This window comes from Oncorhynchus keta, chromosome 8 (genome assembly GCF_023373465.1).
Source record: "Oncorhynchus keta strain PuntledgeMale-10-30-2019 chromosome 8, Oket_V2, whole genome shotgun sequence".
Classification (NCBI taxonomy): domain Eukaryota; kingdom Metazoa; phylum Chordata; class Actinopteri; order Salmoniformes; family Salmonidae; genus Oncorhynchus; species Oncorhynchus keta.
Window position 1 is genome coordinate 20,034,976 of NC_068428.1, and position 14,451 is coordinate 20,049,426.

General features: G+C 39.2%; 1 long non-coding RNA gene across 2 annotated transcripts; it reads left to right on the top strand.

Annotated features, from left to right (window-relative positions):
• The first annotated feature begins 7,418 nt into the window (after positions 1-7,418).
• LOC118386960 (uncharacterized) lies at positions 7,419-11,882 on the top strand. Of its 2 annotated transcripts, XR_004826319.2 has the most exons (4): positions 7,419-8,385; positions 8,628-8,704; positions 9,457-9,643; positions 10,137-11,882. It is a non-coding gene; the product is annotated as an uncharacterized LOC118386960 (long non-coding RNA). The 2 variants fall into 2 exon arrangements; XR_004826320.2 differs by lacking the exon at positions 8,628-8,704 and having other exon boundaries at positions 7,436-8,385.
• Positions 11,883-14,451: the final 2,569 nt, after the last annotated feature.

Below are 14,451 nucleotides of genomic sequence, written 5' to 3' on the forward strand. Positions count from 1 at the left end.
ACTAAACTCTAGGGAGCCGAGTCTGAAAACAACCCTTGCATCAAGTAAACAAAAACACATTTATTCAAACTGCCCAGAGCTATCATGGTCTGAGAAGTCACATCTAGGCCTACAACTTGTGGCTTCTGCAAACTGCACAAAAAAGTCATGCATGCAGAAAACACAATTTCTATTGAATGCTTAGCAGATAAGGCTAATGAAATTAAAGAGAGAGAGAGCCTTCCTTAATCCCCTTTTGTGATGTGACTGAATAAGTCATTTTCACAATGCTGATTCACTCAGAATTACTCAACCCTCCTTCTGGCATAGGCCTATACAGCGCAAACTGTATGTCTCAATGTTTCCCCTTATTTGTCTGTTTTGTGAATCAAGCCTGTGAAGTCGTGAATGGTGAGATCTTAACATATCTCCAATGTCCTCTGGGTTATGTTTGTAGCACCACAGATGCTGCACGTCCTCCTCAGTGGATGAATATGTCTATCGCAAAGACCACATGGAGCAATAAATAGCACTCGATTTCACATGACCTTTTCAACTGTTGTCTTTCTCCTCTGAAAGAATGCTGTCCACTATGCAGTTAGTGGATGATATCCTGGCATGAAGCACAACAACCAAAGTGGTTGTTTTACTGTCTGCACTTCCGTTAATATCCAAAGGATCAGTGGTGGGAAAAGTACTAAATTGTCACATTTGAGTAAAAAATAAAGATACCTTGTATAGAAAATGACTCAAGTAAAAGTGAAAGTCAGCCAGTACAATTCTACTTGAGTAAAAGTCTAAAAGTATTTGGTTTTGATAATACTTAAGTATAGAAAGTACATGGAATTGCAAAAATGTACTTAAGTATCACAATTAGAAGAAAAATAATTTCAAATTCCTTATATTAAAGCAAACCAGGAACAATATTCTTGTTTTTTTTTTGGCGGATAGCCAGCGGCACACTCCAACACTCAGACATAATTTACAAACAAAGCATGTGTGTTTAGTGAGTCCGCCAGATCAGATGCAGTAGGGATGACCAGAGATGTTCTCTTGATACTTTAAGTATGTGAATTGGACCATTATCTGTCAAAATGTAACAAGTACTTTTGGGTGTCATGGAAAATGTATGGAGTAAAGAGTTCATTATTTTCTTTAGGAATGCAGTGAAGTAAAAGTTGCCAAAAATATCAATAGTAAAGTACAGATACCTGAAAAAACTACTTAAGTAGTACTTTAAAGTATTTTTACTTAAGTACTTTACACCACTGCAAAGGATAGACCCTATAATGTAAATCAAGTCTGCTTCTCAACACAGATCAAATAAAATGTTATTGGTCGCGTACACATTTAGCACATGTTATTGTGGGTGTAGCGAAATGCTTATGTTCCTAGCTCCAACAGTGCAGTAACACCTAACAATACAAAATAATACATGCAAAATCTAAAAATAAAGGAATTAAGAAATATAGAACAAGCAATGTCAGAGTCCAGAATATAAATATACTGTATGATGATATACTGTATGGACAGTATATGAATAGAACTGCTGTGTACAGCAGTAGTTATATAGGCTGAGCCATGAATACAGTAAACATCAGTCTTGTTTCGTCCCTCTCCTCGCTCCAACCTGGGTTTGAACCAGGGACCCTCTGCACACATCCACTATCGTCATCTCCAAAGCATCGATACCTATCGCCCCACAAAAATCACGGTCCTTGAAAAAACAACAACTACTTCAAGGTCTGAGAGCAAGTGATGTCACCAAATGAAATGCTACTAGCGCACACCGCTAACTACTACCATTTCACACTGGTTACAAGAACATTTTGTGAGAGATAATTTTCTTGGCACAGTGTCTTCAGAAAGTATTCACACCTCTTTACTTTTTCCACATTTTGTTGTTACAGCCTGAATTTAAAATTGATTACAGTTAGATATTTTTGTCACTGGCCTACCCACAATACCCCGTAATGTCAAAGTGCAATTATGTTTTCAATTATTTATTTATTTTTACATTATTATTTTTTTAAAGTAAAATATTCAACCCCTTTGTTGTGGCAAAGAGTTGCTTAACTCTGTCACATAAGTGGCATGGACTCACTCTGTGTGCAATAATAGTTTTTTAACATGATTTTTGAATGATACCTCATCTCTCCATCTGTTTGGCAGGCCAGACATGTAGTCAATATGCTATGATAATCTACTGCCCAAACCTCATTCCTACAAAACAGTTTGTGTGGGGTTAATGTAAAAAATCTAATAAAAAATCTGAGCAGTAGATCTCCGCTTGCTTTTTGACTGCGAAAGGGATCTTGACTCATAAATGGTTGGTGACCACTACTTTAAAGTATTGTGTGTAAATGGGTGCGAAAAAAATCTATTCAATCCATTTTGAATTAAGGCTGTAACACAACAAAATGTGGAATAAGTCAAGAGGTATGAATACTGTCTGAAGGCACTGTAGATCCACGAGCATAAGGCTTGCCATCCTACTTTATTTCAAAGGTGTCACGTAATTTACCCAACACTCCAAAGGTTACCAAATGTTGTATACATTATTTTATAACAGAGACTGTGTAAAAAGTCATTATGAAAATTCAATTCCAAAGACAAATTATTATTGCACTGTCAATCACACACTCCCTGATAAGGAATCAATTGAGTGTATACACCACTCTCACTCTGTGGGTGGTACAAAGCAGTATAGAGCACATTCCATTCTGTAGGAGGATAATTCATCCTGTTTGAATAGGTTGACAATGGTTTTGATTAGGGTGATGAATGAGAAAAGTAATGTTACCCAAAAAGTATTGTCGAGAGTACAATTGGAGAGTGAGAGAGAAAGAGAGTGAAATTTAGATTTATGACAGCCTTACGATGAGCTGGTCATAGATTAGAATGTGCAGGCCCCAGATTAGCTATCATGTCTTGTCATTACCCTGATATTTTCATCCTGGAAAGCTACAGTATAACTACTGTACTACCTCCAAATGAATATAAAATATTGACTACCACAAAATCACTATGCCAGGATGCAGGAGAAGCTCAGCCGAACTGACTTTTTATTAGTTTATCACGTACGAGCATTTTTTGGAAACTTTTGTTAAGCATACCTAGCAAAACAACAATGATCAAATGCTTAAATACATTTGCATGATTGTCTGATCATTCCTTGCTTTTGTACCTGGATTGCATATCATAGATTCACTTTTGCAGACTTTAAATACAATTGTCATGAATGATTCCAAATTCTGTGTAAAGTGTGTGTTTTTTTCACAGAATATCAACTCTTTGTTTTATCAGAAGAGAATGGTTGCAATGTGGAAATAAGGAAAGGTGAATACAATGGAAGAACACAACTGATATGAATGTATAGACCTACATCCAAAGCAAAGCTTGACACTCTTGGAAAAAAGGTGTTATCTAGAACCTTAAAGGGTTATTTGGCTGTCCCCATAGGGGAACCCTTTGAATAACTATTTTAGGAGTTAACCCTTTCCACAGTGGGTTCTACCTGGAGAAATAAAAGGGTTCTACCTGGAACCAAAAAGGGTGCTCCTACGGGGACAGCCAAAGAACCCCTTTTGAACCTTTTTTCTAAGAGTGTATAATGGAAGGTCACAATGTTGAAGATGATGACTTAATAAGAGTAACCCAAAGTTAGATAGAAGTAACTCAACTTCATTCTCTACATGACCTCAATATTGTAGAAAAGCAGAACAATTAGACAGTCCCCATTGGCTAGAGCTTTCCAAATATTCTACATGGTATGACACTGACTAGATTATTTAGAATTTCGTGCATTAGTATCTACTGATTGCCAGAAAGAGTGAACACAATGGCACACATTTCTCTTAATGAAAACAATGTGCTAATATTCTGTGAACAAAACATTATATTCACTGATGACATTTGTATTTAATGTTTTGCAAAAGGTGATCTAAGATTTGCAAGTTGGGTACTAAGGCAAGAAAATGATCAGAAGTTCTGTAAATGTTTGAGCATTTGATAATTGCTGTTCTACCATATTTACAGTACCTACTCATTCAAGGGTGTTTCTTATATTTGAGATTCCTCAAAGTTGCCACCCTTTGCCTTGATGACAGCTTTGCACACTCTTGGCATTCTCTCAACCAGCTTCACCTGGAATACTTTTCCAACTGTCTTGAAGGAGTTCCCACATATGCTGAGCACTTGTGGCTGCTTTTCCTCACTCATCCCAAACCATCGCATTTGGGTTGAGGTTGGGTGATTGTGGAGGCCAGGTCATCTGATGCAGCACTCTATCACCCTCCTTGGTCAAATAGCGCTTACACAGCCTGGAGGTGTGTTGCATCATTGTCCTGTTGTAAATCACATGATAGTCCCACTAAGCGTAAACCAGATGGGATGGCGTATCGCTGCAGAATGTTGTAGCCATGCTGGTTAAGTGTCCCTTGAATTCTAAATAAATCACTGACAGTGTCACCAGCAAAGCACCATCACACCTCTTCTGCCATGCTTCACGGTGGGAACCATACATGCTGAGATCATCAGTTCACCTACTCTGCCTTTCCCAAAGACACGGTTATTGGAACCAAAAATCAAAAATTTCAACTCATCAGAGCAAAATACAGATTTCCACCGGTCTAATGTCCATTGCTCGTGTTTCTTGGCCAAAGGAAGTCTCTTCTTTGTAGTGGTTTCTTTGCAGCAACTCGACCATGAAGGCCTGATTCACACAGTCTCCTTTGAACAGTTGACGTTGAGATGTGTTAACTGTAGGTCTTCCATTCCTTTGGTGGTCCTCACTTAGACCATTCTTCAGGAAGCCATGCAAGGCCACAATAGAGCTCCTTAAGCTGAAATAAAAAAAAATTCAAGTCAAATGTTCCTGCAGAATGAACTTTGTTTGATTTAATTTAAGAATCATTAGGGGTGCCAATGAATTTGACTTTATCTTTTTGAGAATTTCATTTCATGACTATGAAAAATTGTATTAGTATAAATGATATAATTGTCAAAACATTTTGAGCATGCGATATAGCTTGGTATTTGTGTAATGTATTTTTTGCTCATCTTTATTAAGGGCGCCAATAATTTTGGAGGTGACTATGCATTGAATACATGGAATTGGATTGTGATGATACCAGTGAATGAATTCTGCACACAATGTGATTATTTTTCATGTTCCTTTCCAACAGAAATGATGTTTTATTTGATGTGCATGAAATTGTTTAGTGAAATGGGCAGTAAAAGGTGAGTAATTGGCCATAATTCTCCACTTTTTGTTAGTTGTATTTCAAATTTTTATCAACATGATGTATTATAGTGACTGCAAAGGAAATAATAATATAATATATGCCATTTAGCTGACGCTTTTATCCAAAGCGACTTACAGTCATGTGTGCATACATTCTACGTATGGGTGGTCCCGGGAATCGAACCCACTACCCTGGCGCTACAAGCACCATGCTCTACCAACTGAGCCACAGAAGGACCAATCTATCAATCTATCAATCTACTGGGAAATTTTGTCAGCTTAGACTCGAGATGTACAGTATGTTTGTGTTAATCTTTTTGCAGACAGTCAGGTTCGTTTGATGAATGTATTTGCAATGTTGATGGTATAATTCAGTTTTGATGAATGTATTTATGTTTTGAGAAGGCAACTACAATTTTAAAATGTATTTACTGTTTTGCAGACGGGCTGCGGCGTTCTGGATGAGTTGTAGGGGTTTAATGGCACAGGCAGGGAGCCCAGCCAACAGCGAGTTGCAGTAATCCAGACGGGAGATGACAAGTGCCTGGATTAGGACCTGCGCCACTTCCTGTGTGAGGCAGGGTCGTACTCTGCGGATGTTGTAGAGCATGAACCTACAGGAACGGGCCACCGCCTTGATGTTAGTTGAGAACGACGAATGTTCAAATGTTCATAAATGACCAGCATGGTCGAATAATAATAAGGCAGAACAGTTGAAACTGGAGCAGCAGCACGGCCAGGTAGACTGGGGACAGCAAGGAGTCATCATGTCAGGTAGTCCTGGGGCATGGTCCTAGGGCTCAGGTCCTCCGAGAGAGAGAAAGAAAGAGAGAAGGAGAGAATTAGAGAACGCACACTTAGATTCACACAGGACACCGAATAGGACAGGAGAAGTACTCCAGATATAACAAACTGACCCTAGCCCCCCGACACATAAACTACTGCAGCATAAATACTACCAGGCGTTGATGCAATCAGTCAGGATTCTCTCTGCTGCAGCTGTAGAACTTTTTGAGGATCTGAGGACCCATGCCAAATCTTTTCAGTCTCCTAAGGGGGAATAGGTGTTGTCGTGCCCTCTTCACGACTGTCTTGGTGTGTTTGGATCATGATAGTTTGTTGGTTATCAAATCAAATCAAATCAAATTTATTTATATAGCCCTTCGTACATCAGCTGATATCTCAAAGTGCTGTACAGAAATGCCTATTGACATCAACAGTTATGCATTCTAATTATATGGCAGGACAAGTACCCTGACACCCAGGGCATGCAATACTCCAGTGATCAATATCAGCATGGTGGTTCTGGGCTGATTACAACTCCTACTAAAGTATTGATGTCATAGACAGCCAAATCCAGCTCTCATTCTGCCTCTCATCCCCTGAAAGAATATCTGCAATACAGATCGACCTGTGTCAAGACAACTCCCGATGAGATCTATTTAGTGGCAAAAATACCTATCTGAAATCAATCTTGACCTACGTACAGTATAATGAACTGGAGGGTAAAAAAAAAGAAAAACACCCATCACAAAAGTTTGGGTTCACTGGTGAAAAAAAGTTGAATCAATTGTTTATCCATTGGAGACACATCTGAATGTGGTGTTTGCAAAGAGTCACAATCAGCACTCTGAAAGTTGGACCAAAATGGCTGGACAGCAGGTGTTGACTTTTCTTTCTTATCACACTGTTTTGATTCTGTCCTGTAGTGTGTCAGTAGCACTTTGGAACTAGCACCTCTAATGGAAACCATGACCAGGTCTGAGTGTGTCATGGTGGTGTGAAGCTTAGATCTTGGCCAGTCGAAACCGATATAAATGCTGTTCATCTTTTGATGATTGATTGTTTACAGAAATAGTTATTGGCTTTACTCTTTATTTTGGTCTCACAAGACGTGTTGAATGTAACTTCAAATGGATGGAAAAGAACATGTGTTTGACACCTTTTGCTCCAAGCTCAGAGCTAAAAGGAATAAGTCAAGTCAAGCCAGTAAGACTACGTTTACACAGACAGACCAATTCTGATATTTATTCCACTAATTGGTCTTTTGACAAATCAGATCAGCTCCTTTGCCAATATTTGAGCAAAATTGGGTTGTCTGTGTTCACGCAGCCTGAGTCACTGCACTGTATGTGATATAGGCCTTATTTAATTACTGTATATGAAGTTCTTCCCTGCCTCTCTGTAAGACTTCCCCATACGCTGTATGTTCCAGTATCCGCTGTTAGCTGTGACTCACTAGTTCATTCTGACCGAATGGTTAAAATGTTGTTATGATAGGCACACATAGGAGGAGCATAGCCTATATTATACAAAAACATTGAGAACATCTGCTCTTCCCATGACAGACTGACCAGGTGAATCCAGGTGAAAGCTACGATCCCTTATTGAGGTCACTCGTTAAATCCACCAATGAATGTAGATGAAGGTGAAGAAGGATTTTTAAGCCTTGAGACAATTGAGACTTGGATTGTGTATGTGTACCATTCAGAGGGTGAATGTGCAAGACCAATCATTTCAAAGGATTTAATCCTGGAGGAATCTGGGCTTGTTTTGTCATTTCTAGGACAGTGAGATGTGTTTCACATATATTTGACTAGTAGGAAGGCAGGTCATGGCTTCATGGGCTGAATGATACACCCTATGACGGCTTCCCATGTATTGGGAGGGGGGTCTAAAAATACATGTAGTCCTGCTTTGTGGCGTTTCACAAAGTCTCTATGTTATTCAGATCGCGCTATGCGTTTTTGTGTGTAGAGATATGGTTGTTCTTCTTTCATACATCCATTGGACGTCTTTCAGCGATGTTCCTATCAGCTGATTAATTGAAAAGTATACAAGCAGACGCATTTTTCCAGTCTCTGAAAGACTACATCTTGGGTTGGGCGATGCTTTGTGCTCTGGCCCCCAAGGCAGGTTTTTTTTTTAAAGGAGGCGAATGGACTGACCATGCGTAATGGCTTCAAGTAATTCCTCCCATCAATACAAATTTGACGATGGAGCATTTGTTAGCTACATAGTGACATTCAACCATCTATGTTTCAACTGGAATATAGCAAAGAGAATTTGAAAGAAATAGTTGGATTTAGTGAACGTTAGAAGCTCAGCTACAGCCAATGCCAGCACCAAGACAGCTATGCACCATATTTGTCATCTGCCAAGTAAGTTATTTTTCCTGCCAGCCACCTAGCTAGCTAACTTGAGTTTATCTACTAAACTCCATATTATGTATTGCTGGCTAACATACACTCTACTGTGTTACAGTGGCAGGAAATCAAATAATTTTTCTGTTTGCTAAGTTGGCTAGCTAAACAACTACTGGGAGCCATATCTATAACTAAGAATATATGTTTTACAATCAGAGATCTTGTGTATCTCGATTGCTAATCTCTTCTCTTTTTAGTCGTAGATATGGCTAGCTACTAAACAGCCATCAACAACATTACAACCAGCCACCTAAAGCTAAGTTTACCACCAAACGTTAGTACATGACTGTTGTTAGCTAGCTGGTTAGCCTGGCGCCTGCTAACGTGTTATGCACCATGCTTCACATTTGTAACTTGTTAGCAAACGTGTAACATCAGCAATTGTAAATAATATTACTAGCTAGCTATGTAACAATTGAGGGTTGACATTAGTTATGATTATGACCTTGGATGCATTTCAATCTCACATAATTACATGAATGATGCAAGATGGGATTTCAAACAGATGTAAATAAGTATTGTATATCCAGCACGCTAGCTAACTAAGTTTACAAGCAAACAGTGAGGAGAAACAATAATTCAACAATTTACTGTTGTGAATCTGAAATTTAAACTGTTGTAAAACTGAAACTGGTTTTACAATAAAACTATTTGGCTAAGCATGCCTGATAGATATGGCTGTAGGTTAAGGTGACCAGATTTCTGAAATTAAAACCGGGGACATTTCCAGTTCGATGATCAATATGTCATTAAAATATCCAATGTTATTATCTATGAAATAAATAAGGTGGACAATTCCGGTTTCATGTATTTAGTCTAACATGCCCACTGTGATAGAGAAAACAACTGCTACAGAAACACTACAGACAAGACAGAACTGTCCAATCTGAACAGTGGGCCTGGTAGTCTGGGTAGAATAAGAGCAGAAGAGAACATTAGCAAAATTGAAAAAACAGACAATAGTATATGTGAAATACTGGTACCTACATTGTATACTTATACCAACCTAATCTGTATATTTCTCAGAAGAATGTATCTTCAGGATTGCTCTTGTCTTTGGCCAGCTTCTCCATGAACTCCTGGCAAGGGAGGTTGAAGTTTGTCTTCACAATAAGCATGGCCTTGATGGTAGGTACAGTGAACCTATTTCTTGCTGCTCTCCATAGATCATTCGTTTGGGAGAAAACTCTCTCGACTGGTGCATTACTTCCAGGTAAGCACATGACAACAGACGCTAATCTAGCCTGGTTAGTGTGTGGGATGTCGTTCTCTTTGAAGTGGGTAACCACCATGCTCTGTCTCTGACTAAACGGTGTCTCAGATGTTTTCCATTCTTCAATGGATCCCCCCTTTAGGAACTCTTGCAGGCCAGTAACCTCGTCAAACAATGCATCCTCATTGATGGTCACATTGGGGCATTTGTCCTGCAGTGTGCCTGCTGCCTTCTGGAGCTCTTCACACAGAGGTTGCCTTTTCAAAGGAGACCATGTAAATCTTTTAGATTATCTGTGTGCTTTCTCCATGCTTGCAAGTAATTCTCAGCCATAGTGAAGAATGATTGGGATACTTTGAGAAAGCTCTCTTTAGACATTGCTTCATTTTCCTCTAGCTCTCTCAGAAGTCCTCTAACCAAAACTGGAATAAAGTTGTCATCACGTCTTAAATGTAAATGTAAATGTAGTCAATTTTGCCTCAATGTTTCTCAGAATTTCAGCGGACTCCACAGCACAGTGGTCCTGGCCTTCAAGCATCTTGATCGTGTCACTGAATACAGTCAAGTTTCCATGGACAAAGTCCAGCCAACGTTCAGTCAGTGGATCTTCAAACATTGTTCGCAGGACAACAGGGCATTTGTCTTCAGAAATAAAAAAGGATTTCAATGGCACATACATTTTCAGCACTCTTTCTAGAGCAGGGAGCATGGACAGCCAGCGAACATAGCTGTGTCCTAAAATGTTATGCTACTCCTGGCCAACAAAATCACCAAAGCTCTTCAGTCTTTCTACTCTGACGGTGAAAATATCCAAATATCTTTGTGAGCAGGTACTCAACATCAAGGGGAATCATATCCAAAGCTGTTCTGGCCGTGTTATGAATTATGTGTGCAGGACAACCTAAGCCAATCACCTCCCGCTGCAGAGCATTTTTAACTTTGGTATGGACATCGCCTTGACCTGAGCGTATAAATGGAAATTCTCTCATCATGTTGTCATTAAAATGGCATTTCCGTTTCTTGGAAAGAGCCATTGTACCTCCTCTGTCTGCTCTTCTTCACTCTCCTTGTGTCACTCTTCTTACTCTCAATTATTTTTCTTCTCCTCCAATCTTTCTCCACTCGTCTTCCTGCTCTTTCTTCCTTTCCTTCTCTTTACCTTTCCACCTCTCTTCCACACTCTCCTCGCTTCACTCTTTTTACTCCCTTCATTTTTCCTTCTCCTTCCTCTCCAATCTTTAATAATAAATAGTACACTATTAGATAAAATACTTTGGTTAACAGATTCCCATTGCTTGCCTCATTTTTGTATTTTATCTCAAAAACATTGTTTGGAATAACAAATTGACAGACTCTGCAATCATATCTTTACCTTTCCTCCTCTCTCTTTCACTCTCCTTCCTATCCAGTCTTCCTCCTCCCCATTAACATAAAACATTATGCTAATGTTATCCATGAAAATGTCTAAATATATTTTCACACTACTTAAAATGCCAAACCATTAAAATTGTAATCTACAAATATATATTCTCAGAATTATGCATTACTTTAATATAATCATATTTTCTAAATAGCCCGTCCACTGCATGTTTACAAGTGAACGTTTTTTAACCTAGCTACCGTGTAAGTAGCTAGTTAACCTCGCTAGCTAACGCTAGTCGACATAGCTAGTCGACACAGGCCACCAAAAACGGTGACGTCTGGTCACCCTACTTTAGGTAGATACTGTCTTTCTACCTACCTAGGCTCATTTGTACGGTCTGGTCACTGTGCAAAGGTTGAGAGTTATACCATATTGTTGTAAATGTAATCTCTGTGCCTGTGCACATGTACTGTCGGTTCTTGTTGGACTCTGAACCATGAGGAAACATTATGCTGAAGTACTGAAATTCCCACAAAAGAACGTGGATTCTTAAAAGTTCTCTGAACAATTTGAGAACATTATATTAAATAGAACCATGCAGTAACCTGTGGGAAACATTATGCTGCACTACTGAAATATCTACAATCCATGCTTCATCTAGATATGTTAGTGCCACTGAATGAATTTAAAATATTGATGTGACTATTACAGAGGAGTTTAAATTATTTTTTTTAGGCTGGATCATGTTGTATTGTTGTATGTTTTAATTCTGTAATGTATTGATTGTTGCTGCCTTCTTGGCCAGGTCTCCCTTGAAGAAGAGACTGGGTCTCAATGGGCTTTTCCTCGTTAAATAAATCAAATTTAAAAAATAAACATCCCCTGGATTTTCTTTCCCAATTGAACTCAACTTGAGGCTTTTCCGACCTTTTCTAACTACTACTGAAGAAACAATGAGAGATGTTTATCTTTTCTTTCAATAGTTCTGGGTTTAGGCCTCTTGAACTCTTGAAAAAAAAAAGTGCAATCTAGAACCTGAAAAGGTTCTTTGGCCAGGCCTCATAGGAGAAGAACCCTTTGAAGAAACTCTTTTTGGTTCCATGTACAACCAAAAATACTGTACTTCTCCTCCTAAAGCTGGTTACACAGCAGCCTCTGAGTTTTCACTGATGCTGCTTCAGTGGGTAGAGAAGAACAGACACAGCTCTCTCCACAGTGAGTCTGACATTCAAAGCCCCTTAATATCAAATCCATGCTTTACCTGTAACAGGGCTCCTAGCTAAGATTCTCCACTGCTATGGAGAGAAAGAATGAAGAGTCTCCTCAAACTACTCCATGGGCTGGAGAGAAAGAATCAAGAGTCTCCTCAAACTACTCCATGGGCTGGAGAGAAAGAATCAAGAGTCTCCTCAAACTACTCCATGGGCTGGCAAGAGTCTCCTCAAACTACTCCATGGGCTGGAGAGAAAGAATCTCTCCTCAAACTACTCCATGGGCTGGCTAAAGTCTAACTGCTGCTGTAAGACCAGATGAGATTGGCAAATTGCACACGGTTGCACCCTTAAGGGGGAAAAGAAATACGTGTGTGGGGGGCGTGTGCATGGTTATGGGGGGAGAGTATAAGAGAAGGTTATGGTCGAGATGTATTTATCACATACATATAGGGAATTGCAGGTTTCTCTCACAGCAGGAGGAACTTTGTCAGGTTCATGAGTAGAGGAGATGAAAGGTGATATGGAAATGATAGCATTCTTACAGCTAGTCTGTAATAGATTATAGAGCCTATTAGGAACCCTGGTGCATGCAATACATCGTTCATCATCAGTTTGGTTCCTGGCTGCTCTCACCGGCGATGTCTTGCTTATTAAAATAGAAAACTGAAGGGCAAAGAGAGCGGGAGGAACGAAGAATGCATATCACCATCTATTAAAGACAACTTTGGCTACTAGTACTGTAAGTATTTTTTAAACCTTCCACTTTAGGCTGGATGTGTAAATGTGTTGTTCCTACTGTACATGCATAATCTATGAGCAGAATTCAGAATTCTTACCTTCATTAGCCACAAAATCCCTAGTTTGAAAGCAACTGTTTTCTGGAAGCTGTGCGATACCATTTTCCCCCATGTGGACCAGCTCCCAAGCTATTTTAGTTTGAGCCAATGAGCTTCAACCCTTTGTGATTTAAGTGACAGCTAGCATGATGCACACACAGCAGAGGGATAGAGAGAGCAATGACGTGATGCACATATCTGCACATACAGTATTTGGTGTAGTATGCAGTTTTCAGGGACCACTTTTTGCTTGAGCGCTACTTTCAGAACTACTGGCTAAAAAGTATACAAAAGTACAGAAGAATCTCTTTAACAATATGAATACCAATGTTTCGGGATGAAACCAGACATGAAAGGTTTAAATGTCAATTGCTCTCTCGTCATGCTAGAATTACAGAGTTGTTTTCGGGTCACATTGGTGCTTGGTTTCCATATTATTTTCCTTCTAAACTGTCCATATCTTTGAGGTCATTGGCTGAGGGAATTAACATGTGACCTACATTTCCTCAACAGCAAGCTAGGGGGGTCATCAACACCTTGACTATTTAATTTTCTTTCTTTAATTTGTCAAGCTGAGCTGAAGGCACTTGTAAACACATTAGATAGCAAAACACTGGACGGGAGAAAAAAGCACTCAAGGGGATTCCTACCCACAGAGGAATTCAGTTAAATGCGTTTTATTCAGGCATATGAGTTCAGGCTGACTGATATGTTCGTGGTAGCTAAACACAAACCCGGAAAGTCAAACCTTGGCAGTGTTGCATTTGGCCAGTTACCATACAAACGGTTCTGAAACAACAATTACACTAATGGAAGAGACAAAGCGAACATACAGTCTGTGGTGCCAGCTGCATTTGCACTTTTAATGGTGTTTGTTGAGAGCATATCTAAAGTGTTGGCCTTCAACAACAAAAATTCTTTAGTAGCTTCACACACGGTGTGTGTTTAACCACACAAACACTGAGAGGCAGACAGAGTTATTTATCACAGATAAGTATCGATCTGTATTTTACAAAATGCACCCAGTGTATTAACTAGTAACTAGTCAAACTGCTAAAGCAACACACTGCCAGAGGTCAGAGGTGAACCTATTAAATACCATGAAATAACCCACTGAGCACAAACTGGTTAAATCAACATTGTTTCAACGTAATTTGTCAACATACTGACGTGGAATCTATGTGGAAAATACATTGGATTTGCAAGATGTCATCAACTGATATTTTTGAGTGTGAAATTTCAACCACAGGATTATTTCATCATGGTAACCAATTCAACATTGTAAGGGTTTGGCCCAAAGCGCAGTGTGGCAAGTGTTCATGATGATGTTTAATTAAAACTCAGAACACTAAACAATAAACGACAACGTGAATTACAAAACCGAAACAGTACCGT